Raw genomic sequence first — 16,026 nt, 5'->3', positions numbered from 1 at the left:
TACGTTGATTTATGTTCTTTTTTTTTGGATTTTATTGGATTTTAATTTTTATATATTATTAATACTTAGTACTTCTATTAAGTGATGGTATGTTTACGTAGACTATTTTATTATGCTGTATTGTTATGTAGGGGTTTAATTACGCTTTTGGAGAGGTATGCTGTGTCTGTGTATACCGCTGTATTCATTGTGGTTTTTGTACGTATGTTATACATGTGTTTATACTTTTGTCTTTCCTCGGTTATGCAGGAATGTGGTTATGTATAAAGTGTGTTTCAGAATGTTTCTATTTTCAACCATGTTAATGTTATTTTATAGTCTTGGTTATGATGGTGACTGTAGATACAGCTGTTGGGAATAGGGGGGGGGTTGTAGTGTGTGCTGTATTCTTATAGTAACTATTTGCACAGGGATGTTGCATACGGGTTGTTATAATGTTTCATTTCTAGTTTTCCATGAACATCTGTTTTATGTCTGCATATTAAACTATATGTTTCTTTGTGTTGCGATTTACGTTCTGTGTTTTGTTTTCATTTATATATTGTTATTATGTGTTTGAACCACTGTAATGTAACATTTATATATTATTATGTGTTTGAACCACTGTAATGTAACATTTATATATTGTTATTATGGGTTTGAACCACTGTAATGTAACATTTATATATTGTTATTATGTGTCTGTACCACTGTAATGTAACATTTATATATTGTTATTATGGGTTTGTACCACTGTAATGTAACATTTATATATTGTTATTATGTGTTTGAACCACTGTAATGTAACATTTATATATTGTTATTATGTGTTTGTACCACTGTAATGTAACATTTATATATTGTTATTATGGGTTTGTACCACTGTAATGTAACATTTATATATTGTTATTATGGGTTTGAACCACTGTAATGTAACATTTATATATTGTTATTATGGGTTTGAACCACTGTTATGTAACATTTATATATTGTTATTATGGGTTTGTACCACTGTAATGTAACATTTATATATTGTTATTATGGGTTTGTACCACTGTAATGTAACATTTATATATTGTTATTATGGGTTTGTACCACTGTAATGTAACATTTATATATTATTATTATTATGGGTTTGAACCACTGTAATGTAACATTTATATATTGTTATTATGGGTTTGAACCACTGTAATGTAACATTTATATATTGTTATTATGGGTTTGAACCACTGTAATGTAACATTTATATATTGTTATTATGGGTTTGTACCACTGTAATGTAACATTTATATATTGTTATTATGGGTTTGAACCACTGTAATGTAACATTTATATATTGTTATTATGGGTTTGAACCACTGTAATGTAACATTTATATATTGTTATTATGGGTTTGTACCACTGTAATGTAACATTTATATATTGTTATTATGGGTTTGAATCACTGTAATGTAACATTTATATATTGTTATTATGGGTTTGTACCACTGTAATGTAACATTTATATATTGTTATTATGGGTTTGAACCACTGTAATGTAACATTTATATATTGTTATTATGGGTTTGTACCACTGTAATGTAACATTTATATATTGTTATTATGGGTTTGAACCACTGTAATGTAACATTTATATATTGTTATTATGGGTTTGTACCACTGTAATGTAACATTTATATATTGTTATTATGGGTTTGAACCACTGTAATGTAACATTTATATATTGTTATTATGGGTTTGTACCACTGTAATGTAACATTTATATATTGTTATTATGGGTTTGTACCACTGTAATGTAACATTTATATATTGTTATTATGGGTTTGAACCACTGTAATGTAACATTTATATATTGTTATTATGGGTTTGTACCACTGTAATGTAACATTTATATATTGTTATTATGGGTTTGAACCACTGTAATGTAACATTTATATATTGTTATTATGGGTTTGTACCACTGTAATGTAACATTTATATATTGTTATTATGTGTTTGAACCACTGTAATGTAACATTTATATATTATTATGTGTTTGTACCACTGTAATGTAACATTTATATATTGTTATTATGGGTTTGTACCACTGTAATGTAACATTTATATATTGTTATTATGGGTTTGTACCACTGTAATGTAACATTTATATATTGTTATTATGGGTTTGAACCACTGTAATGTAACATTTATATATTGTTATTATGGGTTTGTACCACTGTAATGTAACATTTATATATTATTATTATTATGGGTTTGAACCACTGTAATGTAACATTTATATATTGTTATTATGGGTTTGCACCACTGTAATGTAACATTTATATATTGTTATTATGGGTTTGTACCACTGTAATGTAACATTTATATATTGTTATTATGGGTTTGTACCACTGTAATGTAACATTTATATATTGTTATTATGGGTTTGAATCACTGTAATGTAACATTTATATATTGTTATTATGGGTTTGTACCACTGTAATGTAACATTTATATATTGTTATTATGGGTTTGTACCACTGTAATGTAACATTTATATATTGTTATTATGGGTTTGAATCACTGTAATGTAACATTTATATATTGTTATTATGGGTTTGAACCACTGTAATGTAACATTTAAATATTGTTATTATGGGCTCGAACCACTGTAATGTAACATCGTGTATTGATGTTTTATATTATTATTTTGTCATAATGTTTTAAGTGTTATAAAATATGTTGGTAAACATATATGCTATAGGTCTAGCTATGTGATTATACAATATCTATTGTGGTGGAGGAGATAGTGGTATATGATTTATTATAGCTTGTCTTTTAGTGCATTTTTGTACTAGGATGACATATGTGGCCACAAAGCTCTTATCTGATTTTTATTTATGCATGATGAACATCCTAGGTGACTCCAAGTGTACATAGCGACTGTCCGAATGTTGCGCAATTCATATGGTGTACTGGACTTATGAATTCTCATTTGGATGCCTGTTTGTTAAGGGATGGTGGTTTTCTATATATTTATTTTTTATATTGTAATATTACGTTTTATATAAAATATACAAAAAAAATCTTAACACTATAGTCTGGATTACACTTTTCTGAGATATTTCAGAACTGGTGAACATAGGATATTTTTATGCCGATGTGACAACAGCTTGTTGGGTTATCCTGGTGTTGAGGTGAACATGACAGTTGGAAACTCAGTAAAGTAAACACGAGCAGCAACCCAGAACGAAGAACACACAATTATGCCAGAAATTCACGCTAAAGTGAGTAGCAGAGTTAACGAGTGATTCGGCGAAGCAGGCAGCGGGCTGATGTGTGTGGCGTTTTGGTGCTGGTCAGGTCAGCACTAATTACATCTTCACACGTGAAAATGCAATTAGGGCTGACTTTGCCACAAGGAACTCTCCGTGCCAAGAACAATACGGCCTCTCATCTGTTAGGCCGTGATTAACAGTAATGTGGCTAGAGAGGCAGGTAGCTTGAAGATGATGACTTGCAGTACTGATACTGGCCTGAGCAGGTAATGCAGGTGAGTCCAAGCTGGTTCCAGTGACGATGGTCCCTGATTATCAGTGGGTAGAGGGATGTCCTCTGCTGCCTTCCTTGGTGCTCACACATAAATTCATGCCTTTCCATCTCTCTCTCTCGTATTCCCTCTTTCTCACTGGCATAGCTGTACGAACACGCTACTACCAACGCTCGCCATCAAGTATATTAAGCAAATGCGCTCTTGCCGTGCCGGAAAATATAATGAGCATATGTCAAATGTAATGGTAAAGTACTTGTTCAAACAGTTCAACGAATAGAGGCAAACACAAGCAGGCGAGACTGAGGTTTATTGGGTTCTATTAACAGGTATCGTGAGTCGAGGAGCTTCGTCGAAGGCCAGGCTGGAGAAGGATTGGAGATGTCGATCACATGTCGAGGTAAACAACAATGGGATGATAAACTTGGGATCTCCCTCAAGTCACAGGTCTGCTGTGAGAGTGAGGATGTCCCAGGATGATAACACTAGCACGAACTATAAGCACGTAACGAAAAGCAGCCGTGGCTTACATCACAAAACTCTGCATAAATTTCAATTATTTCATCTTTACGAAAACGCCTTTCAGTCAATGTGTCATAATCGGTGCCGTATTCTCCAACATGAATGTGATATAGTTAATATTCTTCTAAATATATGTAAAGACACATTTGATCTGATCAACATTTATAAAGGAAACTCTTTGCTACAAAAGGCTTCTTCATTCCATTAGGACTGTTGGTATATTTCGAAAGTGAGCCTATGACGTCACAAGATGGCTTGATAACCGTCGGCTTCTCACAGCTAGGTTCAAGTTATGTGCATGACGTGCTTTTCATGCAGGGAGCTAGTCTAACAATGTTTACAGTGCACATGGACTAGCAGACTCTACTAAGATTAGTATCAGATAACTAATCTATTCAATGCAAAAGAGAGGTTGTACAATGAAAAATATGTCGTTGATGGGTCGATCTGTAGTCAGATGGTCTACGGGTTCTGGAGTAAGTTAATTAAAATAAAAGAAATGGTACCTATCAAAAAAGGCTCTTAAGGCCCAGTATTCATAGAAGACATGAATAATCAGTATTGAATTTTGTACACTGTAAGTTGACAGTCACCCAGAGCAACACTTAAGCGCTAAATATTTAAACAACGGAAATAAAAGGAACACAAAATAATTTTTCTTTTTCTTTTTTGGAGCAAGAAAGCTTATGAGCAGTTACTAAACTAATAAAGAAAGTTTGATCTCAAAGATGGTAAGGCAATGACATCGATGACTGCTCGTCAGTACCAGGTATTTTCGTTTAACCCCAATTCTGCCAAGGTAAGCTCTATATTACCTAGAGTTTACCTGGAGAGGGTTTCGAGGGTTAGCGCCCCCGCGGCTCGGTCTGAGACCAGGCGTCGTGGTGGATTAGAGTCTGATCAAGCAGGCTGTTACTTCTGGTCGCGCGCAAACTGACGTACAAACCACAGCCTGGCTGGTCAGGTACTGACCTCAGGTGCCTGTCCTGTGCATTCTTGAAGGCAGCCAGGGATCTATTGGTAATCCCCCGTTACGTATGCTGGGAGGCAGTTGAACAGTCTTGGGCCCCGGACACTTATTGTGTTGTCTCTCAGTGTACTCGTGGCGCCCGAGCTTTTCATTGGCGGATTGTTGCATTTCCTGCCGAGTCTTTTGCTTTTATTGGGATCCCAGTAGGATCTTCCAAGTGTATATTATTATGTATCTCTCTTGCCTGCACTCCAGGGAATACATATGGAGGGCCTTCAACCGTTCCCAGTAATTTAGGTGCCTTATCGTACTTATGTGTGTCATGAAAGTTCTTTGTACACTCTCCAGGTCAGCAATTTCCCCTGCCTTGAGGGGGGCAGTTAGTGCACAGCAGTATTCCAGTTTAGAGAGAAAAAACGATTTGAAGAGAATCATCACGGGCTTGGCACCCCTAGTTATGAAGGTTCTCATTATCCATCCTATCATTTTCCTAGTAGATGCGGTAGATACATTGTTGTGGTCTTTGAAGGTGAGATCCTCTGTCATTATCACTCCCAGGTCCTTCACATTACTTTTTCGCTCTACTGCATGGTTAGAATTGTCGTATACCCTGATAGTTTTAATATCATCAAGTTTTCTATATCTGAACAGTTGAAATTTCTCTTCTTTGAAGTCCATATTGTTTTGAGTTTCCCAATTGAAAATTTGGTTTATGTCCCCATAAAGGCTTGCAGTGTCTTCTATGAAGGTCAATGTCATGGCAATCCGGGTGCCATCCACAAAGGAAGACACGGAGCTATCTATGACTTACATCTCTCTCTATGTCTGATACGAGGTTGAGGAATAGAATGGGAACGAGTACTGTGCCTTGTGAAACAGCTTTTCACCGTAGCTGCCTCAGACTTTACTCTATTTATTGTTACTCTTTGCGTTCTGTCTGTCATGAAGTTGTAGTTCCATCTACCAACTTTTCTCGTTATTCCTTTATCACGCATTTTGTACGCTATTACACCATGGTCACACTTGTCGAAAGCTTTTGCAAAGTCTGTGTATACTACATCTGTAATTTGTTTATCCTCTACTGCATCCAGGACCTTGTCATAGTGATCCAGCAGCTGGGACAGGCAGGAGCGACCTGCTCTAAACCCGTATTGCCCTGGGTTGTATAACTGATGGGTATCTAGGTTGCTTCTTAGAACTCTTCCACAGATTTTTATGTGGAATTATAGTGCTATCAGTCTGTAGTTCTTTGCAATTGCTTTACTGCCACCTTTGTAGAGTGGGATTGAGGCCACAAGAATGATCCAATGATCCAATGCCAGGGTGAATAACACATGGTACGTTATGAATTAGCTGCAGGGATACATTCTCTAGTGATACTGGGATTACTAAGTGAAGTACTCTTCGACTAGGGGTTCCAAGCTTAGCTACTCGGTACAACAAATCTTCGATCATAACAGTCATTGATAGGTGCTGGAATTTTCACAAACAGGACCTGATCTTCCTTTGTCAAAAATATAATTATGTAAGACCAGAATGGTTCTGTTCGCTGAGTAGTTATAACTTCCTCTTCACCAAAAGGAGGATCGACTTAAACTGCACTAATGACGCGGGACAAGACGTCTGTGACTACGATCAACTTGCTAAGCAAGTATGTAAGATAGGATTAAACTCCTGAATGATCAAGGATCTTCTATCTAATCGTCTAGTAAGTTAACTGTTCTGAAACAACGGAATCTACAGCTCATGAAATGTCAGGATTTACATATTATACTGGTAGATGATGTCACAGAAGTGTTTTAAAACCCAACCAACAGCAAAGGCTTCCTGCTTGGTTACAGAGTAGTTACGTTCAGCTTTATTTAAGACGCAACTAGTACATGCAGCTAACTTATATTAGTCATCAGTCTTTTGCACTAGGACAGCAACTACACGTCTGTAAAAAACTTGTATTATGGTCACAGTGGTGCCTAGCTAACCTTCCTTTGGTGTATAAATATACCTAATAGGATGAATTTTATTGTAGCCAGTTGACCCAGTGGTTAACGTGCCGGCCTGGAGTTCTATTACTCTCTGATCGCGGGTTCTATCCCCGCCCGTGGGCATGGTTTGTTTGCAATCGTGTCATTACGATTTCGTGAATTTGTGGTAAGGTAAATAAAGTTTTGTTTTGTTTTTTTAATCGGGGAGTTTTGGGAGAGCAGCAGAAGTTAACTTATCCTTCAGAGTCTGAAAAGTTCTTTCGTGATAGAAGGTCCAAGTGAAAGGGAAAATTTTTTAAATAAATTCTGTTAAAGAAGCTGCCATGGAAGATAAAAATCGTCATGGGTAGTTCTGTAAAAATACAGGTAAGCCAATGCTTGATCTAATAGCATCTGCAGTTTTTGAAGTTGGGAAATTCAGAGGTTATACTGCACCAGAAGCCCAGAGATCATACTGCAGCTTTATACATCATTAGTAAGGCCTCACCTAGATTATGCAGCTCAGTTCTGGTCTCCATATTACAGAATGGACATAAATTCGTTAGAAAACATTCAGCGTAGAATGACTAAATTAATACATAGCATTAGAAATCTTCCTTATGAAGAAAGATTGAAGACTCTTAAGTTACATTCACTTGTTAGACGAAGAATGAGGGGAGACCTGATCGAAGTGTATAAGTGGAAGATAGGTATTAATAAAGGGGATATTAACAAGGTCTTGAGGATGTCTCTCCAAGAGAGAACCCGCAGTAATGGATTTAAATTAGACAAGTTTAGATTTAGAAAGGACATAGGAAAGTATTGGTTTGGAAATAGAGTAGTTGATGAGTGGAACAGTCTACCTAGTTGGGTTATTGAGGCTAGGACTTTAGGTAGCTTCAAATTTAGGTTGGATAAATATATGAGTGGGAGGGGTTGGATTTGAGTGGGACTTGCAAATGAGTGGATAGAATTATCAGACCTTATTTCTTGGGTGGCATTGAAAATTGGGTTGGGCAAATGTTTTGTTAGTGGGATGAATTGTAAAGGACCTGCCTAGTATGGGCCAACAGGCCTGCTGCAGTGATCCTTCTTTCTTATGTTCTTATGTTCTTAACTTAATTAGTCATAACCTCTGTAAGAGTGACTACATGACTAAGAAATTTGATATCTGACTTGAGGAACTGACAATTTGAGATTTTTTTCATCAAGTTAGTTTTTCAAGCTTATCAATAACCAAAGTCTGTCTCTCGAGGTGCGTCTCGTCTGTTTTTCTCTGTATTAGTTTACAGTCGCTTAATGCGACTTAATCTGAGTTCATAGACTCACTCAGCAACCAAAATGTTTCCGAGACCAGAGTGGCAATTACCAACTAATTTTAGGTCACTGTTAATGAATATCATGGTTAAAATTTTAAAATTGTTGGCTCTACTTATCAATATTCACCTACGTGATACAACAGGTTCCAACAGGCTTGTGGTAGTGTGTTTCTTACCACACTCACAGTCTCACTGACCTTCATTACTGTTCCATCAGTCATAGAAGGTGGTTGTGATGTGCAAGTTTATATTTTGAGGTGAAAGGTAGGTGGTTTTCTTAGTCAAACACTTTTTAAACTTATAATAAATATTCAATGAGCAAGCTATAGTTATGCATTAGAGGCATATTATATTAATTTTATTTTCCTGCTGAAGGATATAAATACTTCTGCTTAGCTGTCATGCTCTGTATTATAATGATAAATTAATGAATAAATTTTCTGTTTATCATCTAATTGTTTCTTGATTTATTCTTTCAGATGCCTCGTATTTGTATGAATAGTGCAGACAACTTCTGCTACATTTGTGGTGATGTGACCTTTGCATCACAAAAGCGCCGTATAACTTCTATGGTTAGAAAGGCATATCACCTATATTTTGGATGCAAGACTGGTGACCAGGATAAGAACTGCAACAATTGTGCTACTAACCTTTGCCAATGGTTGAACAGGAAGAGGAAAAGAATGCCTTTTGCTGTGCCAATGACATGGCGGGAGCCAACAGACCATACCAACAACTGATATTTCTGCATGGTACATGGGATTTAACATGTCACTTCAAATCCACTTTTTGGACTCACGTTTAGACTTTTTTCCAGCTAACTGTGGGGCAGTTAGTGACGGACATGGTGAAAGATTTCACTAATATATTTCAACCATTAAAAAATGGTACCAGGGCAAATGGGGCACAAGAATACTTGGAGACTATTGCTGGACATAGGCAAGAGATGATCCTTCAGCTCACTATAAGCGTCGAGCAAGAAGGCAGAGAGTAGGTACGATTTTTTTTTATTTAAAACTTATTTAAAACTTATCACAATACAGAAATTAATAAAAGCTTAAAAAATTATGGCCACAAGCGGTCCATTCACAAAAAACTCCCAATATACAATCCACGCAACAATACTACACCAATACTAATGTAACTAACACCCGCTGCATGGCTCATAAATATCAATCAATACCTGCAATATGCAGAATTAAGAACCTGTGCTGCAACACAGATGCCTTAAACACCCCCCACCTCTACACAATTGAAAAACATAACCACATTACCTAAAAACCATAACCATAACAGTAAATGGCAACGAATTAGACTAATCATGTTTTGTCACATGAAGTAAAACAATTTTCAATCTTGTTTGTACAGGAATACCAACTTACAAATGTTTGTACAGGAATACCAACTTACAAATGTTTGTACAGGAATACCAACTTACAAATGTTTGTACAGGAATACCAACTTACAAATGCCATAACTGATTCTGTAACACACTGTTAATTTTATATTTCCATGCACTTGTCACGATTACCGATAATTTTGATAGATCTGATCCTGGAAGAAAAGTTTTTACTAAAATATCTCCCTTCACCCCAAAGTAAAATAACTAGTATCACCAACAGATTGGGATATATACAAACTTTTACCAGATTTCATCAAATGTTACATTACTATTTTGACAATAGTGTCTCACCACCCCAAAAAGTATGTGCACTATTATATTTCCCTAAAAAAAAACAGAAAGTTACTATACATGAGAGTTGTTTAATAACCACTAAATTGTTCATCTGATATATTATAAACTAAGCGATAAGGATAAATTAACCCTAAACACCATTTTACTATACATCTTATCATGATTTCCTCATAATAACTCCAAACACAGGGAGCTTTCTTATCGTTGAGAAACTTACATTCACACACCACACACTACATATACACACATGCACCTCCATACCCAGAGCCATTCACACTTGAACACCCAGGTGTTCTTGTGCCATCCCTGCAGCAACACTTGAACACCCAGGTGTTCTTGTGCCATCCCTGCAGCAACACTTGAACACCCAGGTGTTCTTGTGCCATCCCTGCAGCAACACTTGAACACCCAGGTGTTCTTGTGCCATCTCTGCAGCAACACTTGAACACCCAGGTGTTCTTGTGCCATCCCTGCAGCAACACTTGAACACCCAGGTGTTCTTGTGCCATCCCTGCAGCAACACTTGAACACCCAGGTGTTCTTGTGCCATCTCTGCAACAACACTTGAACACCCAGGTGTTCTTGTGCCATCCCTGCAGCAACACTTGAACACCCAGGTGTTCTTGTGCCATCCCTGCAGCAACACTTGAACACCCAGGTGTTCTTGTGCCATCCCTGCAACAACACTTGAACACCCAGGTGTTCTTGTGCCATCCCTGCAGCAACACTTGAACACCCAGGTGTTCTTGTGCCATCCCTGCAGCAACACTTGAACACCCAGGTGTTCTTGTGCCATCCCTGCATCAACACTTGAACACCCAGGTGTTCTTGTGCCATCCCTGCAGCAACACTTGAACACCCAGGTGTTCTTGTGCCATCCCTGCATCAACACTTGAACACCCAGGTGTTCTTGTGCCATCCCTGCAGCAACACTTGAACACCCAGGTGTTCTTGTGCCATCCCTGCGGCAACACTTGAACACCCAGGTGTTCTTGTGCCATCCCTGCAACAACACTTGAACACCCAGGTGTTCTCGTGCCATCCCTGCAGCAACACTTGAACACCCAGGTGTTCTTGTGCCATCCCTGCAGCAACACTTGAACACCCAGGTGTTCTTGTGCCATCCCTGCATCAACACTTGAACACCCAGGTGTTCTTGTGCCATCCCTGCAGCAACACTTGAACACCCAGGTGTTCTTGTGCCATCCCTGCAGCAACACTTGAACACCCAGGTGTTCTTGTGCCATCCCTGCGGCAACACTTGAACACCCAGGTGTTCTTGTGCCATCCCTACATCAACACTTGAACACCCAGGTGTTCTCGTGCCATCCCTGCAGCAACACTTGAACACCCAGGTGTTCTTGTGCCATCCCTGCATCAACACTTGAACACCCAGGTGTTCTTGTGCCATCCCTGCAGCAACACTTGAACACCCAGGTGTTCTTGTGCCATCCCTGCAGCAACACTTGAACACCCAGGTGTTCTTGTGCCATCCCTGCATCAACACTTGAACACCCAGGTGTTCTTGTGCCATCCCTGCATCAACACTTGAACACCCAGGTGTTCTTGTGCCATCCCTGCATCAACACTTGAACACCCAGGTGTTCTTGTGCCATCCCTGCATCAACACTTGAACACCCAGGTGTTCTTGTGCCATCCCTGCAGCAACACTTGAACACCCAGGTGTTCTTGTGCCATCCCTGCAGCAACACTTGAACACCCAGGTGTTCTTGTGCCATCCCTGCAGCAACACTTGAACACCCAGGTGTTCTTGTGCCATCCCTGCATCAACACTTGAACACCCAGGTGTTCTTGTGCCATCCCTGCAGCAACACTTGAACACCCAGGTGTTCTTGTGCCATCCCTGCAGCAACACTTGAACACCCAGGTGTTCTTGTGCCATCCCTGCAGCAACACTTGAACACCCAGGTGTTCTTGTGCCATCCCTGCAACAACACTTGAACACCCAGGTGTTCTTGTGCCATCCCTGCAGCAACACTTGAACACCCAGGTGTTCTTGTGCCATCCCTGCACCAACACTTGAACACCCAGGTGTTCTTGTGCCATCCCTGCAGCAACACTTGAACACCCAGGTGTTCTTGTGCCATCCCTGCAGCAACACTTGAACACCCAGGTGTTCTTGTGCCATCCCTGCAGCAACACTTGAACACCCAGGTGTTCTTGTGCCATCCCTGCAGCAACACTTGAACACCCAGGTGTTCTTGTGCCATCCCTGCAGCAACACTTGAACACCCAGGTATTCTTGTGCCATCCCTGCAGCAACACTTGAACACCCAGGTGTTCTTGTGCCATCCCTGCAGCAACACTTGAACACCCAGGTGTTCTTGTGCCATCCCTGCAGCAACACTTGAACACCCAGGTGTTCTCGTGCCATCCCTGCAGCAACACTTGAACACCCAGGTGTTCTTGTGCCATCCCTGCAACAACTAAACGTTGTACCAATACACAAAAGCTAAAAAACAAGCTATGTGAATACAAGATTAAACATTATCTATAAAACTATATACACAGAAACAACACAACACTTTTAATTCGTAATTTTTTGTGGCATATATACAAACTTTTACTATCGTCCATCAGATGTCACATTACTATTTTGACACAGGAGTGTCTCACCACTCCAAAAAGTAGTTACATTATTATTTTCCCCTAAAAAAAAAAAATTTACTATACATGAAAGTTTTTTAATAACCACTAATTTGTTCATCTCTTATATTATGAACTAAGCCATGAAGATAAATTAACCATGAACACCATTTTACCTGACATATCATCTTGGTTTCCTCATAATTATGCCACACACCGGGAGCTTTCTTATCTTAAAGAACATGACTTTTACACACACACACTACATTTACACACATTCACCTCCATACCTAAAGCAATTCACACTTGCACACAATTTTACTTGTTCCATTCCTGCAACAGCAGCGAAACTTTGCACCATTACACAAAGGGATTGAAAACAAGTAATGTAAATCCATAAAAAAACACCACCAATAACACGGTCTCTCTGCAGTGAACATACACTCTATAACATTGGAATCAACCAAAACCTAGGATTGCATACTGCATGTTACTTAGTATTATTAACCTCCTAAGTTTTTTACCAAGGCTTTGAATTACAGATTCATAACCGGAAGAAAAAACCTCACACACTGGAATCAGACAAGTTACCACCCCACCATAATCCATTACACCTCATACCATCCACCTATGTCATTCGCTAAAACCATTCCCATACACACCACCACCACTTAAAACCCGTGAAAACCCGACTACCAAAGAAAACCAGTCCCCTACATGGTTATCACTGCACCAATTGCAGGAGACGACTGACTGTAAGCTCTCTGTAGTTCTCTGGAAAACAAGCTCCCCACTGACTCCCATAAATAAGTTTGTTCCTACCAGCAGTCCTGTATATACGCGCTGCAATTGCCTTAATTCGAATCCTACCCACAGCATCTCTCATTCCCCAGGAAATATACAGAAAATCCACTACCACATACATAATCGCCCTTTTTACCTCCCTTGATACCCCTTTTACCTCTAATGTTAAAGCTCGCAGGGTCTCTACATTACCCCCACCTATCAGACAAGAAACCCTCGCCAACCACATCCGTACCTCCCTCAATTCTTCACAAAAATAAACCACATGAAATGCCATTTCCAGCTCACCACACTGACTGCAGGACGGTTCCCTCACCAAACCCATTAAACTCAAAACTGCTTTTGAAGCTAGGATCCCCATCATGAATCTGCATACCAACTCACGTACCCTAGGCATTAACCTGAGCCTTCGGAAGTCTTCCCATATCGTCCCCCAATCATACAATGGATAGACCGATACGCCCTGCAGGATTTCCGTCCTCCCACTCAATGATACCAAACGCCTCACTTTAAGTCCTTCAACATCTTTAACCAATAACAAAACCCTCAGCATATCTTCACATTCCATTAACTCTTTACCTCCCCACCATCTCCGTACATCCCCCATCACCTTCCCCACTCTAACCCCTCTTTCCCCTCCAGCCCTGACGAATGACTGTTTCACATATATGGCTTTCACCCTCGGCCCCAAAGCTAAAAGACCCACTCCCTCTCTGCGCACATTCGACATCACCACTTCCTTGCTCAGCCATGCCCTCCCAAAACCCCAAACATAACGTATAGCTCGTCTCTGTATTTCTTGTACGTCCTGTGTTCTCAAAGGATACACTTCCACTATACCCCAAACCTTACTGTAAACCAGCAAATCAACTATTACCGCCCTCTGCAGTAATGTGACATCTCCCGCCCATAAACCCCTTAATCTACTCACTACTTTCTCCACTACCCTCTCTGAATTTACCTGCCTAGCCTCCTGCGCATTTGCCACGTATAAAACTCCACAAATCTTCAAATTATTCACCACTGCCCACCCAAACTCCAACCCCAAGCCCCCCTCACCCAAGCACCCACCTCCAGTAAACACGATTTAGCCTTATTTACTCTTATTGTCCTCATCGCTCTCGGGCCGTGTGGACAGCTGCGTAGTAGCTCCTGAATCAACTGATTTCTGCGCAGTTTTCAGAGACCACTACAAGTCACAAGATGGCGGACCGTCAAGGCAGGAGAGTAAACACGGTCTGTGTTGCATTCACACAAGGCTCCCTCAGTGTTTCTACAATGCATACATTGATGCCATGCATCATACGCGACGTCTACGGCATCCCCAACGAAGAATTATATGGTGTAGCTTTGAATGGGATGTCAAGGATATTTATAAAATTCATGAATGCCGGCTTCTACAACAAGATTGTGGAAACTTTTCAAGAAAGGAGAATGGTGGTGAATTCAGCTGTGGAAGTGTGTCTACATGACGTGTCGACGTATGTCACCTGGGTCAAGGTGAAAAACGTGCCTTTCGAGGCGGAGGAGTACGATCTGCGGGATGTTTTTGGCAGATACGGAACGGTGCATGCAGCGACCAAGGGAGTGTGGAGAGAGGGCCCATACGAGGGGTTCCCGGAGGGCTCCTTCACCATCAAGATGATGCTCCGCCAGTCGATTCCCTCTTACGTATGTCTGGAGAAATATAGGACCCAGGTGTTTGTTCATTACGTGGGCCAAAGGAAGACTTGCAGACTATGCAACTCTTTTGAGCATATGGCTGCCCAGTGCCCCCGTCGACTGGTTGTCCACTCATGGGACCATTCACCTGTGGGCCTACGGGCTGAGGCTTTCCTGACTGAGCCTGGTACCTCAGCTGGGCAAGTTCCCAGGCTTTGGAGTGACGATATGCAACAGGAGGACACGCAGTCTACGATGTGTGCCACCCTGTCAGTGGATGCATCGACCGTGCCCACGCTTACAGTGGATCCTGTGAGGCCTGAGGTTTTGCCACAGGATAAGTTGCTGGAAGACGTGTTGCAGGACCTTCTAGATGAAACAGAACATGGTCCTGTTGTTTCGACGGCGTGTTGTGAGTTAACGACTGAGGAATCCCCTAACATGGAAATGCAAGACAAAACCACGTTTGTACGGAAGCATGAGGTGGTGGTGGAGGTTCACCAGGAGGCTTTGTCTAGCGAGGAGATGCATGTGGATGGCAGCTCCCGCAAACGATCGGCGGGAGCGTCGGATATGGACGATGTCTTGACACCAGGACAGCGCCCGGGGAGGAAATCGTGGGCGAAAGTGGCTGAGCCACCTATCACAGAAGGGATAGTTTCAAGGTCCCAGCATAAGGGTAGAGTACGGGGGGAGGGGGGTCTCGAGAAGCCGAAGGACAAAGACGGGTTTGTCGAGTGTGCGTGTAGGAACAGGAAAGACCCAAGAACATAGAGGTAAACCACCTTTTTTGTAAATTCAAGTGTGTTACTATCAATGCCAATGGCCTAAGGACGGAAGTTAAAAAAGTGTGGATGGAATGGTTTTTGCGTCGTTACGATGTGGATGTATGTTTTATGCAAGAACATAATTATAAATTTAGTAGAGAGTTACGGTTGAAAGGCTACCGAATGTATGTGAGTAATTCTTTAAAATTA

The sequence above is a fragment of the Cherax quadricarinatus genome, chromosome 7, assembly GCF_038502225.1.
Source record: "Cherax quadricarinatus isolate ZL_2023a chromosome 7, ASM3850222v1, whole genome shotgun sequence".
Taxonomy (NCBI): Eukaryota; Metazoa; Arthropoda; class Malacostraca; order Decapoda; family Parastacidae; genus Cherax; species Cherax quadricarinatus.
The sequence above is the reverse complement of the archived record's forward strand: the minus strand, read 5'-3'. Positions refer to the sequence as shown.